General features: G+C 41.5%; 1 long non-coding RNA gene across 2 annotated transcripts in view; it reads right to left on the bottom strand.

Annotated features, from left to right (window-relative positions):
- Nucleotides 1-287: 287 nt before the first annotated feature.
- Nucleotides 288-27,552, bottom strand: part of LOC311232098 — a 46,498-nt gene continuing 19,233 nt past the window's right edge. For both annotated transcript variants that reach the window (XR_014619914.1, XR_014619915.1), the window contains 2 exons: nucleotides 18,655-18,796; nucleotides 288-1,812 (listed from right to left, as the gene is read on the bottom strand). This is a non-coding gene — a long non-coding RNA (uncharacterized lncRNA). The remainder of the gene's footprint in view (nucleotides 1,813-18,654; nucleotides 18,797-27,552) is intronic.

Below are 27,552 nucleotides of genomic sequence, written 5' to 3'. Positions count from 1 at the left end.
TCGATCTGGATCGATGTATCGTCCCACCCCTACAAATCAGTCAGTCAAAGATGAAACAATATCATTAATATAAATAGTAAAAAGGACAGGACCCAGCTGAACTTTGAGGCAAAACTTTAGTCCTGGACAATAATTCAGATTGAACAGGGCCCGATTTGACACAGCAGAAGATAGATAATCCTGAAACCAATAACATGCACCACTATCCAGGCGAATACTAGATAACCTTTTTTTATTCCCCCCCTCCTTTTTCTCCATTTTCCACCCATCCCAATGTTAGTCGTTATGCCAATTCCCAATCCCCTTCCTGGTCGTTGGGCACCTACCCCCTACAGTCGGTCTGGGAGAGTGGTGGCTATCACATGCTTCCTCCGACACATGTGTAGCCAATCAACTGCTTCTTTTCACCTGGCAGCGCAGACTCTCACTGAGAGAGTGTAATGTGTGGAAGGATCACACTACCTCCCTTAGATCCTTTCCTCGCTGAGCAGGCGTCCCGACCGAACTGTAGCAGTCGCTGTTTACAACAACCAGGACCCACCCACCGGCTTTCCCACCCGCTAACACTGCCAGTTGTGTTAGTATGACGGCCGGCGTTGGTGGCGAGCGCCTTGCTACTAGATAACCTTTTTAAAAGCACATGATGATCGACTGTATCAAAAGCTTTTTTTTTTTTAACTTTATTTTTTAGCGTTTATCGCTTTCCTGGTCAAGCATGACCGACAGTTGCAGGGTGAAACGGGAGAGAGAGCAGGGGGAGACATTCGGCAAATGACGGCGAGTCCGGGAATCGAACTCGGAGTCAACCAGATCCGTGACGCAGCACGGAGTCCCACGACGCAGCGCGGTAACATGATGTGCTACTGGAGCACCCCGTATCAAAAGCTTTTGACAGATCAAGTATCATTATGAGTGGAACTCTTCCAACACTGGCTACAGCAGGTTTCTCTACTCTAAAAACATGCAGATGAATTGGCAGGTTCTTGACATTTCACTGAATCTTTTCTCCCAAGTGGATTTTCGCATTTTTTCTCGAATATTTTAATTTACTGAATCTCTTCTCACACAGACCACAATGATGTGGCTTCTCTGCTGTATGGATTTGCTGATGAATCAGAAGATGTGTACTTGTCCTAAAGTTCTTCCCACACTGGTCACAGAAGGAGGCTTCTCTCAGTCCTGTGTGAATTCTCTGGTGTGATTTCAGAATACTCAGATGACTACAGCTCTTCCCACACTAGTCACAGGAATAGGGCTTCTCTCCTGTGTGAATTCTCTGATGTTTCTTCAGACTAATCAGATGACTAAAGCTCTTTCCACACTGGCCACAGGAGTAGGGCTTCTCTCCTGTGTGAATTCTCTGATGCGATAGCAGATTATCTAGCCGACTAAAGCCCTGTCCACACTGGCCACAGGAGTAGGGCTTCTCTCCTGTGTGAATTCGCTGGTGTGATTGCAGATGCTGTTGCTGAGTAAAGCCTTGTCCACACTGGTCACAGGAGTAGGGCTTCTCTCCTGTGTGAATTCTCTGATGTTTCTTCAGACTATCGATTCGACTAAAGCCCTGTCCACACTGGTCACAGAGGTAGGGCTTCTCTCCTGTGTGAATTCTCTGGTGTGTTTTCAGATTCTGTTGCGTAGTAAAGCCCTGTCCACACTGGTCACAGGAGTAGGGCTTCTCTCCTGTGTGAATTCTCTGGTGTGTTTTCAGATGACCTCCATGACTAAAGCTCTTCCCACACTGGTCACAGCAGAGACATTTTCTTCCATCCAAGCCTCTTTGTCTCTTCCCAGGCCTGACAGGACAGCTATCTGGATGAGATAGTGATGGAGAAGTGTGTCAGAGGAAGGAGAGAAAGATAATTGGTTATTTTATTCAGCTTTAGTTTATAATGGTATGTATCTTGGTTTTAGTTAGTCAACCGTTTCTGGAGCAGGAGTGGTTATCATGGCTATGGTTAAGGTCAGTTTAATTTAGTCCAGGACTAAAGCCCCTTTAGTCTCAGGTTATGACAGATTTAAGTGTCACCTTATGGATAAAATATTACATCACGCTATGGGAAATTTCATATATCTGTAACAAAATATATCACGATATAGTATGTTTTCTGTAAATTGGATGATACAAAATAATCACATAATCCAGACTACTTTTGAATAATCCAGAATTGAAACTAAATACAAATGAAAGGCATTTTCTCTTTTTATTTGGAAGCAATGTTGAACAGAACGTGATGCTCATGTTTCTTACTACAGACCCAGAACAATGTACTGAATACCTCTTCACCTACGACTGAAGTCCTGTACACGGCACCAACACTAGGGCTACAACTAACCATAATTTTGTTATCGATTCATCCAAACTATTTATTTACCAGAAAAACAACAATTGATTCTATTTGCTATTTAATATTTTTAAATGTTTTACTAGTATCCTTATGCCGGCCCGCCTGAAATTTTCATCCGGCCCGCTGCCTCACCCAGGAGCAATTCAACTGGCCTGTGATAGAAATCAAGCGCACCTTGTTCAAATGTCCGGCTTTAAGCAAACGCAGAGCGTTATCTGCACCTGCATCGTGTTTTTGTTGAATAAAATTAGTCAGTCAGTCGTCTGTTTTCACTCGACCCAAGCCGTGGTTATTTGTTTTCATCCAATTTTACTTTATTGTTCATTTATCAGCCTACAATGTAAAATAATGTGTTTTAAGTGTAAATGCCATAGAAATACAGTAAATTACTTTTGATCAAAGGACCAATTTAACCTAGAATAGCTAATCGGGTGACCAAAACGTCCTCTTTTGCCTGGACACGTCCACTTTTCACACCCTGTCCGGGGTGTCCGGTGGGGTTTTCTAAATTCATGAAAATGTCCGTCACATGCAAACAGAGGAAGTGGACAGATTTTATTCTGCTCACGAAGCCAAAGCACAAGTGTACATTTACAGATGAACTGCAGAGGGAATTCCAAATGTAGCGCCCCGGTCGGGACAAGAAGCGGTGTGCAACGCTTGACCATATGTTTCCGTGTCTAATAAAGGAGATCTCAAAGCTCACATGGACACAGAAAAACATGAAAACACATAAGACATTTTAAAAGCTGTGCGAGGAGAGAGTTTGACGGCAAAGTTGACATCATGTATGCAGAGAGAAATTTTATTATTGAAAATTATTCAAATGTTTTCATAACTGAATAAGCAAACTGGGACCCTGGAACTCTGAAGCTAGAAATCTGAATGAAAAGTTGCTGTTTAACTGCGGACAGGGACAATTCTCCACTTGCACAATGTGGAGGCAGCATATCCGGTTACGTCACTGAATGCCCTGGTATGTATGTGACAAATAAACCTCTTGAATCTTCAGCGTGTAGGCTTCTTCCGGTCCCATCACAATACATAGACTTTAGCAACTTTTCTCCCGTCAATTAAACAACTTTATCGTCACTTTTTCTTTTTAAATTACTTTTTAAAATTATTTAATAAGCAAACGTTTGTTAAGTGTGTTTCTCAGCGGGGTCTTTTAAGGTTTTTGGGCTGTATTTCATGTATAAAGGTTTACTGTTAGTTAGCCACATTAGCATTTAGCTCCGCAATACAACCAACAGTTTACCAGATTAACAGAAAGCGTTCAAAAGTTTCAGGTATATCAAACGTGGTGGGTCTAACAGGTGCCACGTCGATACTAATTGAGTAGGGATGCACCGAATATTCGGCCCCCGAAACATATCGGCGGGAAATAGCTATAGTTTCGGCAAAGAACAGGGTTACGTTCGTAACCTAACGTGTTGTTGTGATGACGTAATCAAAACGCGGCTACAAGCACAGCGATACTCCCCAATATTCAGAAGTAAATTAACATAGATGCTGTTATGCTTAACACCCAGTACTATTCACTTTACTTAATTTCTAAGATTAGATTAGATAATTTAGTCGGAGTCCAGACTTTGAGAATGCCTGTGTTAGACCTACACTATAATACTGCCAGCTGCTATAACAAAACCAAAAACTATCGGTATCGGCACTGTATCGGCCGATATGGCTCATAGACGATCAATGGTAAAAAACGTGATCGGGGCATCCCTAACACCTACTATTTATATTGTCAGGATCATCTCTATGCGGATGACACTATCCTCTATTGTGTCGTTGACTCTGTAAAACTACCCATTAAAAATGTACAACTCTCATTTAATACCGGATCCGAGTTCCGGGTCGAGGATGTAGAAGTTGCACTCCGCTACGCTGCTACTCCCTTTTTATTATATTTAACTTTAAAAGCCTCTTTTTATACTCACAACTCGGTTAAACCTTTATGTATACATCACCTTAGGTTTCCTACTAACTATTTTGACTGAAAGAACCACAATGGCAACGAAGAAAACAACGAGAAGTGAATCCAAGAAAGACAACGCTCCCTCTGATATGATCGCCATTGCTAGGCTAATTGAAGAGCTCAGGCAATCCTTAACGCAATCCTTAACCAACCAGGCAAACAACTTAACCAAAGAATTCAGAGCGTCAGCTGCCTCTATCGAAACCAAACTCGACAGCCTCTGGACTGCGGTTGGTGAACATGCCTTGCGTCTGACTCTGCGGTCTAATTGCACTATGACAATTCTGGAATATTCTGTGACCTCTACTCTATGTGAATCATAGGAAACAATGGACTTCACAGCAGAGCATCGCCCTCTTCCGGCCTGGTGGACGTACTGCACACGTATTATAACCCCCCTCCCCCCTTCTTTTGCAATAATTCCAATTCTAGGTTTTTTTGTCTTCTTCTTGTTTAAACTTAGCCATGTTCTTATAAGGTTTAAGTGAATTTAGTCTACTTTTTGAGGCATTTTATCTATTTATTTTTTAAGGGAGTGTGGCTAGCAGCCACAGAGAATAATCGACTTATGGTAGGTTTGAGAGTTTTAGGCCCTATGGTAATTTACATAGGGTTATTATGGTTGATATGCTCGATATGGGGATACTGGATACGTATTTTGAAGGGGGGGAGGGGGGCGGGAATGGGGGATTGTGTGTTTTTGTTTTTTATGTTTGTTTTTATACTCATGCTCGGATCTCAACAGGACCTTAACAGATGGATATATATATTATGGAGTGCTACTCCAGACTAATTACACTCAGGCATACTGCAACCCGTTTAGACTATGGCTAATTTAAATATCTTGATTTGGAATACAGGGGGTCTTAATATTCATCATAAACGCACAAGCGTATTAACATGGATGAAAAGACAACAGGTTGATGTGGCTCTTTTAAGTGAAACGCATCTTTTAATGGCTGACAATACAAAGCTCGCGGATAAAGTCTATCATAACATAAGCTCCTCCTCCTTTGGCACCAATGCCCGTGGTGTAGCTATAGTAGCTAAACGGAAGCTGAATATTAAATTATTAGACATAATTATGGTATGATGCAGATGGTCAAGTTACTATTGCCAAAATAGATTACTTTAACAGGAAAATCGCTCTGGTAGCGGCTTACGCCCCTAATGTCTATGACGCTAACTTCTATGCTTTACTCACTACAGCGATGCTAGATCTCCCTGAGTACTCATTTATAATTGGTGCGTATTTTAATGCCATCTGGGATCCCTTGATTGATAAATCCAGTCACACCACAACCTATGACCAGAGACAGGCCTCTACGGCACTACAGGGGTAATTGATTTGTGGCGATCTCTCAATCCAACGGCACGAGATTTTTCCTTTTTCTCAGCAAGACACAAAACCTTTTCTAGAATAGATTATGTTTTTGCGTCCCCTAGACTATTTGATAGCTTTGACGTTGAATTGGGGCCCATTGCATTGTCAGACCACAAATAATTACTTCTAAAGGGTTCACTCAATAGAATGACATCCCGAGCCCCAAGATGGCGCTTTAACTCGACACTGCTGAAGAACAAGAAATTCAACCTGCAATTTAAAGAAAAACTCATTGAATACCTGCAGTTTAATGCTGGATCGGTACAAGACCCCAGAATTTTATGGAACTCTGTTAACGGTTTTATCAGGAGTACCACTACTCTCTTTGCCTCTAACCTCCGCAAGGAACGTCTCTCCAAATTGGTAGAACTGGAAGGGCTTCACTCCACGTTGTTCTCCTCTTACAACGCAACTACTCTTGTAGTTTGGAGTTTCAAATTAAAATGTTGAAAAAGGAGATTAACTCCATTTTAAGACAACAATCTGAATTTCAAATACACAGAACAAGACAACATTATTACTTTCACGGCTCTAAACCTAGTCACCTACTAGCTATGAAGATACGGGCCAGTGAACAATTTGCGGATATTCCTGCCATCAAGGACCAACAGGGGATGGTTACCACGACCCCAAAAAAATCAACAAGACTTTTTGTTCATTTTATTCCAACCTGTACGAGTCAGAAGTGATCTTCGATCATAATAAGCTGGAGGAATTCCTTGAGCAAATTAACTTACCACAACTCTGAGGTTGACGCTAAACGGTTAGATGCACCTATTACACTAGAGGAACTTAGGGAGGCGATTTCTGACTTGCAAAGTGGTAAGGCCCCTTGCTGGGACGGTATTCCGCCCGAACTATACCTCTCATGCTGGGATTAGGGGTGCACCGATATATCGGTCGGGTATCGGTATCGGCCGATAAGTGCCTTGTTGACTGCTATCGGCCTATCGGCCGATAAGCTCAAATGTGCCGATAGCAGTCGCCGATAAATAAGCATCAATTTGTGTAGCGTCAAAAGGCAAAAAAAAAAAGTTCACTCGCGACCTACCTGCACAACGCCCGCCGTCCCCCACACACACACACAAGCTACTGCATCACAGTTACTACTTATGATTAACAAGGCATTCGTTTTGTGGCATTGACGTGATATAGTTAGTGTTACACGGACAATAACATCAGCATATTATTATTACCCATAGCAGCAAGGCATTACTCCGAGTCCGTTCATAGCTCAGTTCCATTCAGTTGCTCATTCCGTACCCAACTACCCACTACTAGTTAGTTAGCACCATCCAGGCATCAACGTGAGCTCCCGGTACGGTAGCTAGTTAGTTAGCACCATCCAGGCATCAACGTGAGCTCCCGGTACGGTAGCTAGTTAGTTAGCACCATCCAGGCATCAACGTGAGCTCCCGGTACGGTAGCTAGTTAGTTAGCACCATCCAGGCATCAACGTGATCTCCCGGTACGGTAGCTAGTTAGTTAGCACCATCCAGGCATCAACGTGAGCTCCCGGTACGGTAGCTAGTTAGTTAGCACCATCCAGGCATCAACGTGAGCTCCCGGTACGGTAGCTAGTTAGTTAGCACCATCCAGGCATCAACGTGATCTCCCGGTACGGTAGCTAGTTAGTTAGCACCATCCAGGCATCAACGTGAGCTCCCGGTACGGTAGCTAGTTAGTTAGCACCATCCAGGCATCAACGTGAGCTCCCGGTACGGTAGCTAGTTAGTTAGCACCATCCAGGCATCAACGTGAGCTCCCGGTACGGTAGCTAGTTAGTTAATAACGTTATATAGTTAGTGTTACACGTTCAATATAACATCAGCATATTATTTACCCGAACACAGCAAGTAAGCAAGGCATTATTCCGTTCATAGCTCCGTTGCTCATTCCGTACCAAACTACCCATTCTGCAATCTGTTAATAAAGTTTTCAACCAGACAAATGTATAGAAAGGCTTTGTTTTATTATAACATTTGTTGCAGTAAAATCATTATGTCTCATTTGGTCATGCTGTAGAGCGCTGGTCGGCGGGCCGGGCAGCTAAGGTATTAGTAGGGCTGGGCGATATGACGATATTATATAAATATCGGGTACAGTTCATTAACGATACACTTTTTCAACGTATCGTGGATATCGTGATGTTTTGCCCAAGAGGATTGTGTCGCGTCAATCTGTCCACACGTTACTCGTTCATATCTCAGCCTGTGCTGAGATATGCCCATTCCGCGGTCTGTTAATAAAGTTTTCAATCAGACAGATGTATGGAAAGGCTTTTATTATAACATTCGTTGTAGTAAAATCATTATGCCTCATTTAGTCATCCTGTGAAGCATTGGTCTCCTACTCGACGGCCGCGGGGAGCTAACGTTAGTAGCTTTGTTGATGTTCAGCACACGGGACATTCAGGAAGTCAAAAACTAATAACGCTTGCCGATTGGTGCTAAGAACAGCAGGGCGGGTGCAAGCGGTGTGACGTCATTGGCAGACTCGACTGTCAATCAAAATGATTATGTTTCCGTCAGAATGAATGAATGAAAACTGTATTAAAAGGTTGCAGAATGGGTACAATACAGTACAGGAGGATGAAGACCAGAAAAAGACTTTCGGCTTTTTTACATAAGGGTCCTCCATTTTCAATTCATCAAAACATTTAGAGACATACATACAGTAGTTTCATAAAAATGCTAAAATGCTATTTATTGATTGATTGATTTAAAACTTTAACATATTGCAGAATGGGTACAGTACAGCTCAATACATACAATTGTTAAGGGGATGCAGACCAGAGAAAGACTTTAGTCTCGTTTACATCAGGGTCCCCCATTTTCAATTCATCATATTTCATATCTAAATCATATAATATCTCATATGCAATATATAATCTAATAATCTAAATCTAATATAAAAATGCTAAATGCATGGGTATTTTATTTTGTCTTTAATGTTAGCTTGCAAACTCAAATACTGTCTTGGTAAGCCTCATAATGAATTGTTTGGGGTAAAAAAGAAAAACATTGTGATGTGTATCGTGTATCGCCGAAAGGTCAGAAAATATCGTGATATCATATTTAGGCCATATCGCCCAGCCCTAGGTATTAGCTACGTTAAGTTTGTTGTGATGTGCTCTCGAGTGAGTCGCAAGCAGATCAATGGCGGCATGCCCGAAAGTAAAAAACGCTTGCCGATTGGTGGTAAGAACAGCAGGAGGTGGGTGCTAGCGGTGTGGCGTAATTGGCCGAATCGACTGTCAATCAAAATGGTTCCATTGCATTGGTTGAAAGCTCTGGTTGAAAGAATAGTATCCCGCTGCAGGCCGCCAGAATGGTTCCATTGCATTGGTTGAAAGCTCTGGTTGAGAAAATAGTATCCCTCTGCAGGCCGCCAGACGATACTGGGAGAGAGATAGTGATACCATAAACATATTTATTGATGTTTCCTTTTTTTAAGTAAGTAAAGAGGCCTATACATATACAAACATACACATACAAAAATACAGTAGTTTCATAAAAAAAAAATAAAAAAAAATAATAAAAAAAAAATAAAAAAAAATTACAAATACTTATATACAAATATACAAATATCGGTATCGGTATCGGTATCGGCCGATAGTGTTAGTTGAACAATCGGTATCGGTGGCCAATTTTCATATCGGTGCATCCCTACGTAATTGGACCCCTATTACTTGATATGATTTTACACTCAATCAAAAAGGGACATTTTTCCAGGGATGTCAATATGGCACTCATATCTGTCCTACTTAAGAAAGATAAGGACCCCACCGAATGCAGCAGCTATAGACCCTTAAGCCTCCTCGGAACCGATCTCAAGCTGTACGCTAAGGTACTAGCCATCCGACTTCAAAAGCATATGACATCTCTAGTTCACCCTGATCAGACAGGCTTCATAAGAGGCCGCCTGATCACGGATAATATAAGACGGTTACTGCATGTGATAGATGCCAGCAAGGATGCCGCGACTGACATATCCTTAGACGCGATGAAGGCCTTTGACAGGTTGGAATGGTCTTATTTATGGGCAGTACTTCGAAGGATGGGGTTAGGTGAAGGGTTCATCCATATGATCAAAGTACTATATACAGGTCCATCAGCCATGATTTTAACAGGTAAACTCTGCTCTCCACTCTTCCCTGTGTTGCGCTCGTCCAGACAGGGTTGTCCTCTTAGTCCCGGACTATTTGCTCTATCCCTTGAACCTTTAGCACAGTACATAAGACAATCCCAGAACATAGCACCGATCTCAATTAAGGGCACACAGCATCACATCAGCTTATATGCAGATGATGTACTCTTGTTCATGCAGAACCCCGCCACCTCCCTACCTCATCTTCTCAAAGTAATAGATGATTTTGGTAATCTATCAGGATTTAAGATCAACTGGCCAAAATCGGCCTTCCTTCCACTCAATGTGACTGCGAAGGCTACCATCCTCCCAGCAAATATACCCAGGGTAGAACACTTTAAATGTTGAAATATTCCCCACTATAAGCCAGACTGTGAAGTATAATTATTCCGGCTTGCGAGACAGGATCACAGATGACTTCAGCAGGTGGTCAAAATAAAAAAAACTCATTACAGGCCCGAGCGTCAATAGTTAAGATGAATGTTTTGCCCAGAATTAACTTCACCAGCTCCATGTTTCCGTTACCCCCCCCCCCCCCCCCCCCTGCTGGTTACTGGCAAAAACTGCACTCTGCTGCATATAAATTCATTTGGAACATTAAACGCCCAAGATTAAAAAGATCCACTGCACAGAGAAATAAAACGGACGGGGGTTTAGCCTTTCCAGACTTCAAATATTACTTTAAAGGGTTCTCTTTAAGACCACTGATCACCTGGTTTGATTCTAAAGCAGCAGTATCCTGGAGACCATTAGAGGAGAACATAGTGGCACCACATACTACAGGATATAGTGTACACCAACATATCAATTAAGCAATGCAACTTAAGATTTGGCCCTCTTATTACACATGTGATCCGGATGTGGCGTGACACACAGAAAACATGTACTAACCACCATAAATGGCACAGGCATTCTCCCCTATTTAATAACAATTTACTCCTTATTGAACAACAACCTATCAGATACCCTGATTGGGAAAAGAAAGGAATACACACATTGGGGGATATCTTCGATGACTATGGTCTCCGCAGTTTGAGATATATCCAACAAATTTGACCTCCCCAGTTCCACTTTTTTCTTCTATTTACAAATAAGAGCAGCTTTGAAGGCTCACGGCATCCCATTAGATGTTCCACTTGAGCACCACAGGTGTCACAAATTATTTTATGACAAGGAGACGTCGAGAGGCTTCGTCTCTGACTTTTATCGCCACTTACTTACGTCCTCATATAAGGTCCTTCCCCTAGACTCGGTTTGGAGGAAGGATATCCCAGACCTGGAAGTAGATTTTGATTGGGATGCAGTATGGGAAAATGTTCGTCTATCATCACGCAACCCAGATCACCAACAGATTAATCTTAACTTTGTTCATAGGACTTACCTGACCCCTAGACGATTGTACCTAATGGGTCTCAGACCTGACTCTCGATGCTCCTTGTGTTCAAACGATGCTATTGGTACATATATGCATATGTATTGGGAATGCCCTCCTGTTGAGACTTTTTGGGAAAATGTCACCACTCAATTATCAGAGATTTTATCTCTGACCATACCGACACTGCCTTCTGTACTGTTGTTGAATGATGTTTCTCAGTTATCAACCTCTGTACATGTAAAGAGACTCATTTTGGCGGGTCTTACAGCTGCCAAAAAGTTGATAGCGCCACGCTGGATTCAACCGGATAAAATGTGCCCGAAGGTATGGATTCTCACCTATCTCGATGTGATTTATCTAGAGATATCTACTGCACAAATTTTAGGTGTTAATGAAGCCAACATAGCAGTCTGGGTAGCTGTGGTGGATAAGATAAAGGAACAGATATAAATTTGGAATTTTCTGATGTTGAATGAAGTAGTGGATGTATAGCCCACGTGGGGGTCCTGTGGGGGGGGGGGGGGGGGAGCGAGCAAGAGCCCATGTATTGTATTTATTATTTTTATGTCTTTTACATTTTCATTTTACATTTACATTTAGTCATTTAGCTGACGCTTTTATCCAAAGCGACTTACATGTTCTGTACGACAAGCCATCAGGAAGGGCACAACTCTATCAGCTGAGTAACAATGTTCATCAAGGTGTTGAGTGCTACAGTGTAGGTTAGTTTATTAGGACAAGTGCATGACAGTATGGTTAGTTAGCGTTAGATTTTATTTTTTTTAATTCGATAATGGTTGAAGAAGTGCGTCTTTAGTCGACGGCGAAAGATTGGACGTGTTCCGGCTGTCATAACTGGGGTGGGTAGTTCATTCCACCATTGTGGGGCAAGGACTGAGAATAGGCGACTTCTCTTTGATGACCCTCCCGGAGCTTGGATAGGAGTAGGTCTGAGGCGGCCAGAAGATGCAGAGCGTAGGGGTCTTGAGGGTGTGTAGTTAGAGACCATTGACCGGAGGTAGGCGGGAGCAGTTCCCTTTGCCGCACGGTATGCTAGGTCGAGGGCCTTGAAGCGGATTCGTGCAGCAATGGGGAGCCAGTGCAGGTCCCTAAGAAGTGGGGTGACATGGGCCGACTTTGGTAGGTTTGAGATCAGGCGGGCCACTGCGTTCTGAATGAGTTGAAGAGGCTTAGTGGCAGTGGACGGGAGGCCAGCGAGCAGTGCGTTGCAGTAGTCGAGGCGGGAGATGACTGTTGACCTTGCTCCACCCTACCTCTCTGAGCTGTTGCAGGTCTATACACCTTCTCGCTCTCTCAGGTCAGCTGACCAGCTGCTCCTAGTAGTGCCTACAACTAGGCGTAAGCTCAGGGGGGACCGTGCTTTCTCCGTTGCCGCCCCCAAAATGTGGAATGAGCTGCCACTGCAGATTAGGCAGGCCTCATCACTGCCCCGTTTTAAAGGCCTCCTTAAGACCCACCTTTTCTCTCTGGCTTTCGACACCATGTAGCTTGTTGATTTTATGATCTTATTGTCTTACTGTGTTGTTGTTGTATCGTTTTGTTACTGTGTCCTTTGCTTTTAAATATTTCTTTTCTTAAGTACTCTGATCTATTTTAACTTGTATTGCTGCCTATATTTACCTAATGTTTTTATCTCTGTTTTGGTACTCTTGTTTTATTTTAATCTATTTTTAGTGCTGCTAATAGTTTTAATATGCTCCTCTGTACAGCACTTTGTGCCCCTGTGGCTGTTAAAGCGCTTTATAAATAAAGTTGGATTGGATTGGATTGTTGATTGGACGAGGAGTTGGGTGGCTTCTTTTGTCAGGAAGGGGCGGATCCTTCTGACGTTGCTCAGAAGGAATCGGCAGGTTCTGGTTGTCGCTGCGATGTGAGCAGAGAAGTTCAACTGGTCGTCGAGGACAACACCAAGGTTCTTGGCGGTCGGGGACACGGTCACAGCTGCATTCTCGACTGTGATGGAAAGGTCGGTCAGGGGGGAGGATTTGGCCGGCAGGTGGAGCAATTCCGTTTTGCTTAGGTTCAGTTTGAGGTGGTTGGTCGTCATCCAGGCGGAGATGTCGGACAGACAGGCCGAGATCCGCTCAGAGACGTGGATATCTGAGGGAGGGAGGGAAGGAGAGGAAGAGTCGAGTATCGTCAGCATAACAATGGTAGGAGAAGCCATGAGACGTGATAATGTTACCCAGTGATTTAGTGTAGAGGGAGAAGAGAAGGGGTCCTAAAACTGAGCCCTGGGGGACACCGGTCCGCAGGGGGCGGGTGGCCGACAGGGTCCCTCTCCATGACACTTGGTAGGAGCGGTCATTGAGGTATGATGACAGCCATGTCAGCGCAGAGCCAGCCACTCCCATTCCTGCGAGGGCCGCGAGGAGGATCTGGTGGTTGACTGTGTCGAAGGCTGCAGATAGATCTAGGAGAATCAGGACAGAGGAGAGGCCTTTCGCTTTTGCTAAGTGAAGTGCCTCTGTGACCGCAATGAGGGCTGTCTCTGTGGAGTGACCAGTCCTGAAGCCTGACTGATTAGGGTCTAGGAGGTCATTCTGTAAGAGATAAGCAGTAAGTTGGTTGGATACAGCACGTTCAAGTGTTTTAGAAAGGAAGGAGAGAAGAGAAACAGGACGGTAGTTGCCTATGACGGTAGGGTTCAGGGATTGTTTTTTTATGAGGGGCGTGACTCTGGCTTGTTTTAGGGAGGTGGGGACCACCCCCGAGTTGAGTGAGGAGTTGATGGTTGCAGTTAGGAATGGGAGGATGTCTGGTGCTATGGTCTGGAGGAGTGGGGAGGGTAGCCGGTCCAGCTGGCATGTAGTCGGACGGTTCGACGTTACCAGTGTCAGGGTCTCGGCTTCTGTAATGGGAGAGAAAGATGACAGAGTGAAGGATGAGGTTCTCGATTCAGCATTTGGAATGGGTGGGGGTTGGGAGAAGGCGCTGCGGATGTTCCACTTTTTCCTCAAAGAAGATCGCAAAGTCTTCGGCAGAGAAAGATGAGGGAGGGGGGGGGTGCAGGGGGAGTGAGGAGGGAGGACATGGTAGCATGCAGTTTGCGAAGATTCTTGGCAGAGGCCTCGATCCTATGGTGAAAGAAAGAAGCTTTGGCATTAGTAATGGTTTTGGAGAATGTTAACAAGAGGTTGTGATATGTGTCGATGTCAGCAGTGAGGCGTGACTTTCTATACTTCCTTTCAGCTGCTCTCAGGACCTGTCTTTGTTCTCTCACTGGATCTGTTAAATGCCATGTAGATAACCTTGCAAGTAATCTGCAACAGAAGGTTGGCTTTTTGTACATAAAAAGAAATTCTATTTCCTATGCTTAGCAGAAGGATGGTTGTTGAAGCTATTTCTGTTTTGGATTATGGACACCGTTTATAGACATGCTGCTGCTTCTACTATAAAGCCACTTAAGGTCCCCAGAGTTTGCACTGAATTAGGAAAATCTGCTTTTAGCTTCTGTGCCTCCGACACATGGAATCTTTTGCAAAGCACTTTAAACTCAACACTTGATCAGTTGAAATCTATAATAGCCGACTATTTGTTTTAATTAATTTAAATTGTTTAAATGATTTACTTTTATGTTTCTATATTATTTTTGTATTATGTATTGTACCTCTCGACATCATTGTAAATGTTCTTTCGAGATTAAAGATTGAAATAGAAATTATGTGCACCATCAGCGGAAGTCTTTCATCTCAAACAAAACACATAGCCTACTTCAAGGAGTACCAAGGATTGGTTGGATACATTGGTTTCCTGTACAGAAACAGATCCAATTTTCCTCTAATTAGAAATTTTTTTTTTGTTCTCATCAGTTTTGGAATATGGGCTAGGGGATGAACAAAAATATTGTGAAAACATAAATCAATTAAAATCTAGACTAAAACAAATCTATTTTCGATAGGTACAGAAGGGAAGAAGAGCTTTAATTGCATTTAATTAAAAAAATACATGCATTACAATACAGTGTATTTTGTATGTAATGTAATGTATATGTAATGTGTACTGTAATGTGTACTATATGCAAGTACTGTAAAGTGTACTATACAGTATGTATGTACTATGTATATACTATGTATGTAAATGTTAAAAATAAATATTAAACGTAAGTCTTCAGGGGTAGGGCCCAACAAGCCTAGTGCTTCTCCCCATCCCTTAATAAAGGTTGAAATGAAATATCTGCAACCCTGTTAACTAGGGATGTCCGATATTATCGGCCGACCGATATTATCGGCCGATATCGGCAGTAAAATGTGATATCGGAAAATATCGGTATCGGTTTAAAAACAAAAAAAAACAATAACAATATTTGTTATATATATATCCAGTGAAATTATTAGTTATTCAGTTTTTTGGACGGGGAAACCCTGCATATATCGGTATCGGTTGATATCGGTTGATATCGGTATCGGAAATTAAGAGTTGGACAATATCGGAATATCGGTATCGGTAAAAAAGTCAATATCGAGCATCCCTACTGTTAACCCATCTTTCGCCAATGACGGATTCAGACGTCATTCCTCGCCATGCTTAATCTGCCAATGACGGATTACGACGTCATCGAGATCAATATTTCAAATTTCTGTCATGGTATTCATATTTCACCCACGGATCCTTGACTGGTGCTGTAGGAGTCCGCTCAACTCTCCAGCGTTCAATACCGCCACCTGGTGGCCGATCGGCGAGTTGCCAAACCGGAAGTGGGGCTGGAAGTGCTTGGTGTCACCCCTATTCCGTCCGCCACTCGCGATCGCTCGCGGGACTCCATCTTGACACACTGGATCAGGGAACAAAATTTACTTTTTGACTTACCAGCCATTTGGCTGGTAGATTTTAAAAACTACCAGCCAGGCAGATTTTTTACCAGCCAAAAATTAAAAATAGCTTTTTAGTATATCGCCATGTGTTATTATTACTATATAATACTCTCATATGCTATTTTCAATTAATATCATAAACAACATAAGGAATATTAGCATAATTTTGAGTGGACTGAAGGAATGAGTCAGCGTTAATAGTTTTAAATGCAAATAATTTATTGAAACATAGAAGTGGGGTCGGGGACACACACACTGTTTCAACTCACCACCCCCGCATCATATTGTAGTCTAGTCTGTCTTCAAACTTCCACTCCTCTCGAAACCTTTTTATATTTGAATATCAACATTACCTGTGCATCCTCAGTAATCCTCAGTTTACTACAATATACTCCTCTCCTGAGTCCTGACTAGTGACTTCATCGTCTTTCCAAACGCACGCACACACACAGAGAAAGGGAGAGTGCCCCCCCCCCCCCCATTTCCCTTTCCCCAGTCCACACTGTCTGCTGTTCTCTATGGCTCTGCCGCTGATCAGGATTAGCTTGTTAGCTTACGCTAACATAACGTTCATTTCGGGCGATGTGGGCATAAAGGAATGGCAACGATGCAATGCATGTTAGATGCATTTGACCCGTTGTGAGAAGAAGAAAAAACCACAGACTTATTTCGGCTCGCAAAATAAGCGCACTGCTGTGTAGCTCTGCTCTCAGGGAACAAACTTAACTTTTTGACTTACCAGCCATTTGGCTGGTAGATTTAAAAAAATACCAGCCAGGCAGATTTTTTACCAGCCATTGGCGGTTGGCTGGTACTTATTTTGTTCCCTGCACTGGATAATCGATCGGTTGCCATAACTCAATAAACAACGTTATTTGGACGTATATATTATTATACAACCCAGAAATGGTTCATCTAGATCAGTGGTTCTCAAACTCTGGTACGCGTACCACTAGTGGTACTGCTGGTGGTACTTGAAAACATTTACAAAAAAGCACACAATTTTTATTTTATTTTTTGCAGTCAGGCCACTGAACTTAGAAGCAGGCCAGGCCAGTGTTTCTGGTTGCGGCGGCGCGATAGTTAGATAACCTAAGTGGGGAACAACCAGGAGATCACTGTGACAGAGAGTAATGCAGTCTAAACAGTCATAAATCTTTAATTCAACTTCAGCCCTGATCATAACCATTTATTTTTTTTAGATTTTTTGTAATGTCAGATAAAAAATGAAATACTCCCACTTTTCTGAAAAGAGTTGGTGTTAAATCTGACATTACAAAAAAATCCATCAAAATCTGTGTTGTTGCTAATCATTGACACATGCCTAGCCTGTAATAATCCCCCCCAGAAAAATTTACTTTGCATTTGATATATTGAAAATATTTTACTTTTTGGGTGTTTTTTTTAACAATAATTTGTGATGCCATCACACAAACTGGCATTTAACGGGTAACATTTAAAAAATGTATTGAATATGTGTTTTCTTTAATTTTTTACAATAATTTGTGATGCCCATCACAAACACTGGCATTTAAAGGGTAAACATTCAAAAATGCCTGCACCTGAATGCAGGAAATTAAGTTTTTGTAACAAAATAATTGTGTGTGTGTGTGTGAGTGTGAGAGAATGAAGGACAATTTCTTGCTGTGTGAGAGAGATAGAGAGAATTAAGTACATTTGCTGAAATACAGTTGTTCTTAATTTTCTCACTTGCTATGTGAGAATGTTAGTTATTATGTTCTCAATGCCCCTTGCATTGTATGAGTTGTGTGGAAGAGTTTGCTAGTTCTAGTGCTATCCCTTTGTACATTGTGGCTGTGTCTGACAAAAGTTAACAATAAATAATGGTATTAGTTATACATTTGCCTCCTGCGTGAACTGTGCATAGCTGAATAGACTATTTTAACACCGGTCATATGGTGGTACTTGGAGAGCCAGCTACGTTCTCAGGTGGTACTTGGTGTAAAAAGTTTGAGAACCACTGATCTAGATCAACATCCCATAATAGCGAACTTTTTGCTCCAGTATCATCCCCCATCGCTACGAGGAAGCTGCGGTGAGTTTCAGCGTGTTTGATTATTATTATCCATACACACTGCTATGATCAATATATCACCCATACTACATGATTCATTTAACGTCGGTCATTGCATTATAAACAACCCCACAATCGCTAGCAAACTGCATTTGATGATGTAATATATGCATAAATGGCTATATCTCACGTTCTAGGAATTACTGCAGAAAACGATAAAAACATATTTATACTCTAGAAAGTATTTTTATATTAATGTGTGAATGAAAAAGTAAAACGTTCCTACACCCTGAACAATAGCTAATCGATGTTGAATGGGCCATAGTAATGTCAATTTAGCAATACAATTTAAAAAGTTATAGCCCTGCAAAGTAGGTGAACATCTCCATAGACAAATAGAGCTGGCAGAGGATGGTATAAGAAGGGTACAATGCCTGGCGAAGAATGGGTTAATTGTGCTGGTGCCTGTGTTGGCTAGGGCGCTCTTGTTAAAAAAAAATATCTCAATGTGAATTATCTTTTAAAAAAAGAGAATTTAGAGCCTTACCTCCTCCTTCATTCACAGTTCCTTTAAGTCCTGGTGTTTTAATGCAGTCCACCAAGTAGACAGATAGTTCCTTTAGTCCCAACAGAGAATGACTGCAAGATGCCATCTCCTCCACTGTACTGGATATCAGTGGGGCTGTGGCCTAAAAATACCAGATAAAAAACAGTAACAATAAGAGTCTTGCAAAGTACAACGTTCACTCTCCCCAGAGTAATTGTAGATCGACAGGTTTGGCTGAGTTTTTTTTTTTTTTAATGTTAGACATGTCTCGTCACTGGTATTTGATGATGAGAGTGTCACCTTAAAGGGATAGTTCAGAGTTTTGGACATCAAGTGTTATGAAATACTATAGTAGTATAGTTGATGCAGTGCCCTCAGTTTACACACAGAGTCTCGTGGTCGGAGTTCTGACCTGGTAGAAGTTTTAATCACCCACAGCAGAAAACAGCGTGCCTCATTTTTTATGCTTCAAGACCCAGCATTTAGGCCTGTCACGATAACACATTTTGCTGGGCGATTAATTGTCCCAGAAAATATTGCGATAAGCGATATTATTGCGGTTTTGAGAGATTTTTTTTTGTTGAGAAATGTATTTCCCAAAAGTTTTCAATTAACCTTTTTATTTTTTTTTACTAATAAAATTATTGCATAATAATGCAAGGAAACCGTTTCAAAGTGCAATAAACCTTTATTTAACATTGGAAGACATTTTAAATATCCTAAATTAAAAAAATACTTGGTTTGATTGTTTATTATAAAACAAACTGAAACTGGAAACAAGCCCTCTGTCTGGCTTTTTGTGTCATCCTTTTAACATGTACATGTATTATTAATGTACCTTGCGGTACCATGTACAAAATGTTAATAAAATATGAGGAAAAAACTGTGGAAACGTAATAAATAAAAAGGCAGTGAAACAATAATCAAATAAACACCAAAATATATACTATCTCTATTGGAATGGAGACTTCAGCACAGGATAAATTAGGAGTGGGCAAAAATAATCCAGATCGATTGATCACATGATGTACTCGAGTACTCGTGGAGGAAAACGCTGTACAAAATAAACGTCTTTTCCGGTGTTTTAGACTTTTATTTTGAAACCCACCCACCAGTCCGGACCGGAAGTATTGTTGTTATTATCCTAGCAGAACGTATTGAGCGGACAACTTGTCTCGTCCGGTTCTGTGTTTTTGAGCTAATGATAAAACAAATGTGGAGATTGTTGGTGAACAACTAACTTTAGGTTAGTTTTAACGTTAGCTACTAACGTTAGATGCAGCTACTACAGGCAATCAACGATGAGGAGGAAGCGTCAAAGCCGTATATAATAGAATAGTAGCCCTGTGGTGCGTAGGCACAACTCGAAACGACCTGTTATAATAAATTAATTCATGTTTAACTTGTCCCCGTGTCCAGTCCTTTGACTAGCCCCACCCGTTCATTGTAAACAATGATGAATGTAATTGTATTAACGTTATTCTGTGTTGTAGCTATGCTATACGTTGTATTTAGTTTGTTAGCTCTTTAGCTAATGTTGATAGCATCAATGCTAGATCTTTAATCTTTATTTAGCAGTCCAGTTTCTCCGGGCAGTAGCGAGTAACTACTTGGGTCTAAAAATAGCTACACTAAAAAGAAGGCTACTTGGTTAAAAAGAGCAACACTATTGAGAAATGTAGTTAAGCTATGTGGCGTTGCTAGTGCCCCACGGAGCTCCCGTGCTGTACTCTGTAGTAAGGCCAGCGGCCCCCCACACGGAAAGTGACTGACAAGGGGTACTGGTTCCGCCTCATTAAAACAAACGCGCAAATGGCAATTAATGGCGCCCGTCAAAATCATTGCATTCATTTAATTATATTTGCTGCCTGTCTGAAGCTTCCCGGTTCACTCAGAACCAGGCCAACCAGATATTCATAACGGTTCATTTGGAAATTATTTTGATAACGATATCAAATAGATGTCATATCACTTGTAAACTGGTATTGGAAAACTTAATACCATAATAATGTCAAAACTAGCAAAGAGTCTACCCAAAAAGAGTAGATTCCTGAACTCCTACAGTCTAAGGTCGCTTTCACACCTGAGCTCTTTGGTCCGCCTTAATCGAACCCTGGTGTGGACCTAGGCCTGCCGCGATAAGCAATAAATCGATTAATTGCCGCGATAATTAAAATGAATGCAATGATTTTGACGGGCGCGATTGATTGCTATTTGCACGTTTGTTTTAATGAGGCGGAACCAGTGCCCCTGATGTAAACAAGACGAAAGTCTTTCTCTGGTCTGCATCCCCTTAACAATTGTATGTATTGAGCTGTACTGTACCCATTCTGCAATCTGTTAATAAACTTTTCAATCAATCAATCCCTTGTCAGTCTCTCTCCGTGTGGGGGGCCGCTGGCGTTACTACAGAGCACAGCACGGGAGCTCCGTGGGGCAGTAGCAATGCCACATATAGCTTAACTACATTTCTCAATAGTGTTGCTCCTTTTAACCAAGTAGCGTTATTTGTAGTGTAACGTTAGAATAACACAGAATAACGTTAATACAATTACATGTCTGTCTGCATGTTTTGTTTTCAGTATTTTATTGACAAATAAGCATCTTCATCTTTGCTTTGCTGGCAGTGCATTTGTCTAATTTGATGTCATTTTAGTATCCTCCTGATCTAACATGACCCTGAAGTGTAAACAGAGTCAGACAGTCAACGTCTGCTTGGCGTTAGCTTGCTGCTCCCCTGGCTACAAAAGACATCCCCTAGCCCAGGGTTTCCGTTAGAATTTTTTTTTGCAGGTCTGAGTGTCCGGTAGATTTCAATCTACCGGACAAATGGGATAAATTCCGGTCAGAGTTTATTGAGCTTAAAAACAATTGATAGGCCTATATAAAGAATGACATCATCAAGGCATTTATAATATTTTAACTTAAAACTAGGCTACTTTTGCGTATATACAGTCATTAATATATTCCAAATAAAATAAGTCCCTCAAGACTTCGTGCTGCTGCCGACTTGAGGTGTCGGTGGGCAGTCTGCCCGACCTTAATAAACAGCAGTCTGTTATAATCACATTTTTATGAGCTAACGAATTCCGTTATATTGGACATTTGTATTAATTATATCAAGCGAAGAACTGAGAAATTTGGCAGAGAGAGACGGCAACATTATCGTGGGTTTGCGCCGTGATGTATATCTCCACCTCCCAACGACTTGGTGCTGCTCATAATGTCCGGTGAAAATAATTCCCTCTAAGCACAATTAGATTATTTGAATTGTATTAAAATAGGCTAAAATTAAATAGCCTATGCGATGAACGAAACAATCATTACATTTGTCGTTGCTTCACCAAGCAGCCGGTCTAATAATGACATCCTGTTGTCAGCGCAAGCTGGCTGCTGATATATTTACGTGAAGCATGGAGCAGGCAGAGTGGTGTTTTTAGGTCCGGTCTGGAAACCGCTCAGCAGCGCCCCCACCCAACGGCTGAATTGCCAATGGCTGAATTGGAGTACTGCACCCTGCCAAGCCATGCTTCTCGCAAATATATCAGCAGCCAGCTCGCGCTGACAACAGGATGTCATTATTAGACCGGCTGCTTGGTGAAGCAACGACAAATGTAATGATTGTTTCGTTCATCGCATAGGCTATTTAATTTTAGCCTATTTTAATACAATTCAAATAATCTAATTGTGTTTAGAGGGAATTATTTTCACCGGACATTATGACCGGAGAGATTAAATATGTCGGACTTCAACAGATTTTGCCGGTCAAATACCGGTAATTACCGGCTAACGGAAATATTACAACTAATGTTAGCTAAATAGTAAATACCTAATTCTACCAAGCATTATCCCAACATGCGCTGCATTACACTGAAGGGTAGTGTAAGATGTCTGGTAGTGTAAGACAGTAGTGAGAGATTTGGGGTGCTTTTTCAATGTATGTGATGTATAGATTGGGGGGAGGTGACCACAGCTATTACGGTGATTGAAATGTGCATGGAAGACGGTGATATTGACGGTGGTGGAACCAGTGGTTTCACAGGCACAGGCCGCGTCAGCGAGGGTTTTGTTATGAATTCCTTGGAAGAACATCTGAGATTAGAGTGTACTGTCTCTCAGGGCAGGAGGGAGAGAGGTTCATCTTAATGAAACGTGAGTTTATTAGTGTTAAAGGTTATGCAGTTGTCATGACAACACGTCGCATGACAACCAGAAGGCGGGGCCGTCGTTGCGACGACGAACATCTATGAGTCGAACGGTGTTTCCGGGTGTAAGCCAGACTAGAAACTGACCAAGAGCGAGTAGGACTGAGATCACACAGACACTCTCTCCTCTCATAGAGAGAGAGGGGGGGGGGGGGGGAGAATGCCACATCACCAGTAGCTTCGGCTACCACGAGGATGGTCTTGGCTAACGAACCGGCCTGACCACTATTGGACTGAATAACAAAAGGACGATAGACGAACACACCGAAAGATCATTAGAATACTCTTCAAGGACGATACAATTTGATAACATCTGACAACATCTGATTATGAGGTTCTGTTTATAGCAATAAAACAACGCTTTTCCTCATAAGGTATCTCACGGTGTCGAAGTGTCGAATTCTTACGGAGGTGGAGAATTATTATGGTTTATGGATTGCACTAACGGGGGGAGATAAGGATCTTATCTACCAGTATCGGAGACGTCAGGACCATTAAAAGTACACAACGCAGAGGAATTGGATGGAGGGCCAAACAGATGAAGACGTGATACTGGCCAGTTTGATAAGGATCTTACAGTAGGGAGTAAATGTATTATTATAGTCATGTGGGTGCTGTGGTATGTAGATTGCTCCACTTCTACAAGGTCCATTTGCATGTTCTTGGTATCTAGGGACATCTATGGATCTCAGGGAATGTATTCCCAGTGTCAGAAATATTGTGTCTGTTACTAGGCTTGAGTAAATTGTGATGAAACGAGAATATAAATTATGATTTTTCACAATAACACCATGCTAAAAATGACCAGACATGAAACACTGTCACTGAGCTCGTTCAGCACCTTCTTGAGATCACATGTACAACAAATCTAAGCAAATTAATAAAGGGAAGATGATTAAACAGAAGGTTTTGTAGATAGTACCGAATTCTGCCATCCGGACACATGCAATTTGCAGGGTTCTTACACCTTTTCCAAAGCTAAATTGAAGCACTTTAAGCATTTTCAGAGGTGCCTTTTCAAGCTTTTCCAGCATCTTATGCGGCTGTGGTAAATTAAATATTTACTTGAAATGATCATTTCACTTCTTCCATCACATTAAATCAGATGTTATTGTGCTATAAACAACCAAAATGATGTAGACTTGGCATCCTATATAACAGTGCTGTACAGTGCGACGAGGTTATCGCAAATTGCCCCTATATTTGGCCTGTGCGAGTGGAAAATAATATTTGGGGGCAACCTTTCTAGTAGTGATTTCAATCCTTCATTCGCATTTCACTCCTAAATTAATCCATACAAATTGGATAAAAAAATAGTAAAACATTAGCCTACAACCAGGGCTGTACAGTGCGACATAATGTTGCGGTGCTATGAAAAAATATGTCTGCGATGAATGAATTTACTGCGTAGCCCCCTTGCGATAGCCTGTGTGTGAAAAGAATATTTGCGTGTGAAGTGAATCTGGGCCACGCTATTCTACTTGGTAGTTGTAGTCTATCATGCGATTAAATACCATGTCCCCGTCTGCGTAGAGTCCATACATCCAACACCAAATCCCATAATTCCTAGCGAACAATCGAAATGAAACTCCATGAAGATGAAACTGAATGTGGCCTATTGCATCGCCAAAGAAGAACTTCCTTTCAATATGTTTAAACCGCTAATTTTGCTCTGCAAGAAGAACGGAGCGGATATCAGTCCATCTTATGACAACTTATGACAACGATGTGGAGAGATGATAAGAGACCATAGCCGATTAAATTAAGTCGGATCTGGCAGTGATGATTGACAGGGACACGGACAAACAAATGTCAGCCATGCATTAGCTGAGTAGCCCACTATTAGGACGTTTTTCAATACTTAAATACTGTCTACTTAAATTTCCCTCCGGGGATCAATAAAGTATCAACCTATCTATCTAATAATGAGACAATATGCAAATAAGATAATACTAATAATTGTCACGGTTCCCCGTATTAAAGTGGCTTGCAACTTACTGCTGGTAAAATCACTGTTTATTTCTCGTTTTGCATAGTATTAAATTCCTCTTCTATAAACAATCAAAGTCCTACCGTAAGTAGGGGTGGGACGATACATCGATCCAGATCGATACATCGATGTAATTATCAACGATCGAATCGGATCGATGCGATGTAATAAGATCGATTCATATCGATACTCTTATTTTGAAAATCCTGTGGCGAGTCTCATAACTGATTGTGTTAAATGGGCATATGATATCATCTCATATCGATCGCAGGCACCTGAATCTAATCGTATCGTATTGTATCGTGAGAGACTTTGTGATATCGGCAAATATCGTATCGTTGTCCAAAGAATCGATATCGTATCGTATCATGATGAAACTGGTGATTCCCACCCCTAACCGTAAGAGCCTCATACGGGTCAATTAAACCTTTTTGATTAGTCTTTCCTTCGAGCTAAGTTGAACTGAACATTTCACTGTCAAAAGCGCAAACTTAAACAAGGTTGCGTCGCAACACGGTTTTCAAAATAAAGGTCACATATACAAATACCGTAGTAGGCCTCTCAATTCGTATAAAAAAAGTCACAGATATACATAAACATTAATTGGCATATATATCTATAAACTGTCCAACACATTGATCACAAATAATAAACCTTTCATGGGGTTATTTACAATAATAATAATTCATTTTATTTATAAAGCACTTTTCATTGTGAAACAGAGGTATGCAGTTTCTTGTCCTCCTGATTAATGCAATGGTGTGTGTGTGTTGTGATGATATCATTCAAGGAGCACTACAAGCTAGGGTGCCCACCTGTCCCGCCGATATTGGGACGTTTGTCCCGCATCCCGCTACAACAAAACAATGTCCCACAATTCAAAGATTAAAAAAAATAATAATTTATTATTATTTTTTATTATTCAAAGATTATTATTTAAAAAAAGTTTTAAATGTTAATTTAATGCCTCGTTCCAATACCCTCTTATATTTAAAATAAAAAAATCGGGCGACGTCAAACCAATGTGCAGCCGAGCGGAGCAGCTCGACGCGAGTTGCGCTGCCTGTCACTTGTCAGACAATCCGAGACAGCGCAGCTGCAGTGTGTGTGACGTCAGTCATACCTGATGTTTCTGCAGAATAGCCTAAAGCTTTTTTACGACGCAGTGCTTGAAGTTGAGGGGGATGACACAACTGTCTGAGCTTTTCCAGCGATCAAAGGACTGTTATTTTGGATTCGAGACCAGTGCTCTCATGCAGAGGTTTCCTACCGGCCGCACAGGCTGCTGCGATCGAACAGGACTTTTTCATTTTCTATCAGAGAGCGCTCGCTTACCTAGACAAATGGTTTGATTTCTCTGATCAGAATTACCTGAAACAGGTGTCATGCTTGGCTCTCAAGAAGAGAGCATTCAGCTTCCAAGAGCTTCGCGAAGCAGCTGAAGCTCTTAATATCAGCAGCAAACTGGACTCTGCATTGTTTAAACAATTTTGTGGGTTCACCAGACACATATTGCGGAGACTGTGCTGTCATATATAGGGTTTGTGGAGACTTTGGGTCTCACCCTTTTTGTTATATGAGCAACTGAGTGATCCGCTATTCACAATAAAAACATTATTATACTGTGAAGATCAACCATCGCATTCCGTCTCCTCTCTTCTACACTTCACTGCTAATAATGCTCAGGAAAAGATGGCTGAAAAGACTTAGCTCCTGCTCTTTCTATTAATGGAGTGATTTTATCAGCTTGGATACCAAGATTGATGGTTACCTGTGTGACGACCCCCACTCTACCTGCTAAATGGAGAGTCTGACTCACCAGGAAGCATGGTGGAGTGGGTGGCTCGTTAACTGTATGAGACTCACCTGTGCAGAGCAGAGCTGCCTGCACCTCAATATATGTGTCTCATTCTAATTCCCTCTCTGTCTGCTTTCTCCACTCCCAGGCACAGGTTGTACCAACACCCAAGCTGCATCCTTTGACTTTGATACTTACACCAAACACACACCACAGCATATCTACTCACTCATCCACACACTGCACTCACCACTGATTCTAATACAAAACATTCCATTGTTCATGTCCTTATGCTGTTGGTTATTTAGATAGGTTTAAATAAATCATTTTTGTTAAATTGTTATCACGTGTGGACTCCCTATTTGTCATAAATTACCTGTTTGTGACACCTGCTTAATGATGAAAGTGTGATTAAATAAAGATGTTGGTGACATGTTGGCTGAGAAGGTGATTGGTGAAGCATCTATACAGTTTAATAAGATTAATAACAAAATTTGCTATATATAGCCTACTGTCTGCGTCGAATATGAAATAAAGGCATTTAAATAATAAATACATTTCTTTCGTTTTAACACTTTGATCGCCATGGGTTAAATTCATAATTTACCATCCCTCGCCAGCTCTATTTGTCTATGGAGAAGTTCCCCTTTTTTGCAGGGCTATAACTTTTTAAATTCCATTGCTACATTGCCATTATTATGGCCCATTCAATGTCCTATATGTATTGTTCAGGGTGTAGCAACGTTAAACGTTTTCATTCACATATTCATACTAAAATATGGTCTAAAGTATAAGTATGTTTTTATCGTTTTCTGCAGCTTTCTTCAGAACGTGATTTATAGCCCTAAATGCATTATATTGATGATGAAATACAGTTTGGTAGCGATCGGCGCAAGATGAAAAAT

This window comes from Notolepis coatsorum, assembly GCF_963971535.1.
Source record: "Notolepis coatsorum genome assembly, chromosome: 7".
NCBI classification, from domain to species: Eukaryota; Metazoa; Chordata; class Actinopteri; order Aulopiformes; family Paralepididae; genus Notolepis; species Notolepis coatsorum.
This window is presented reverse-complemented; position numbering and strand designations above follow the sequence as displayed.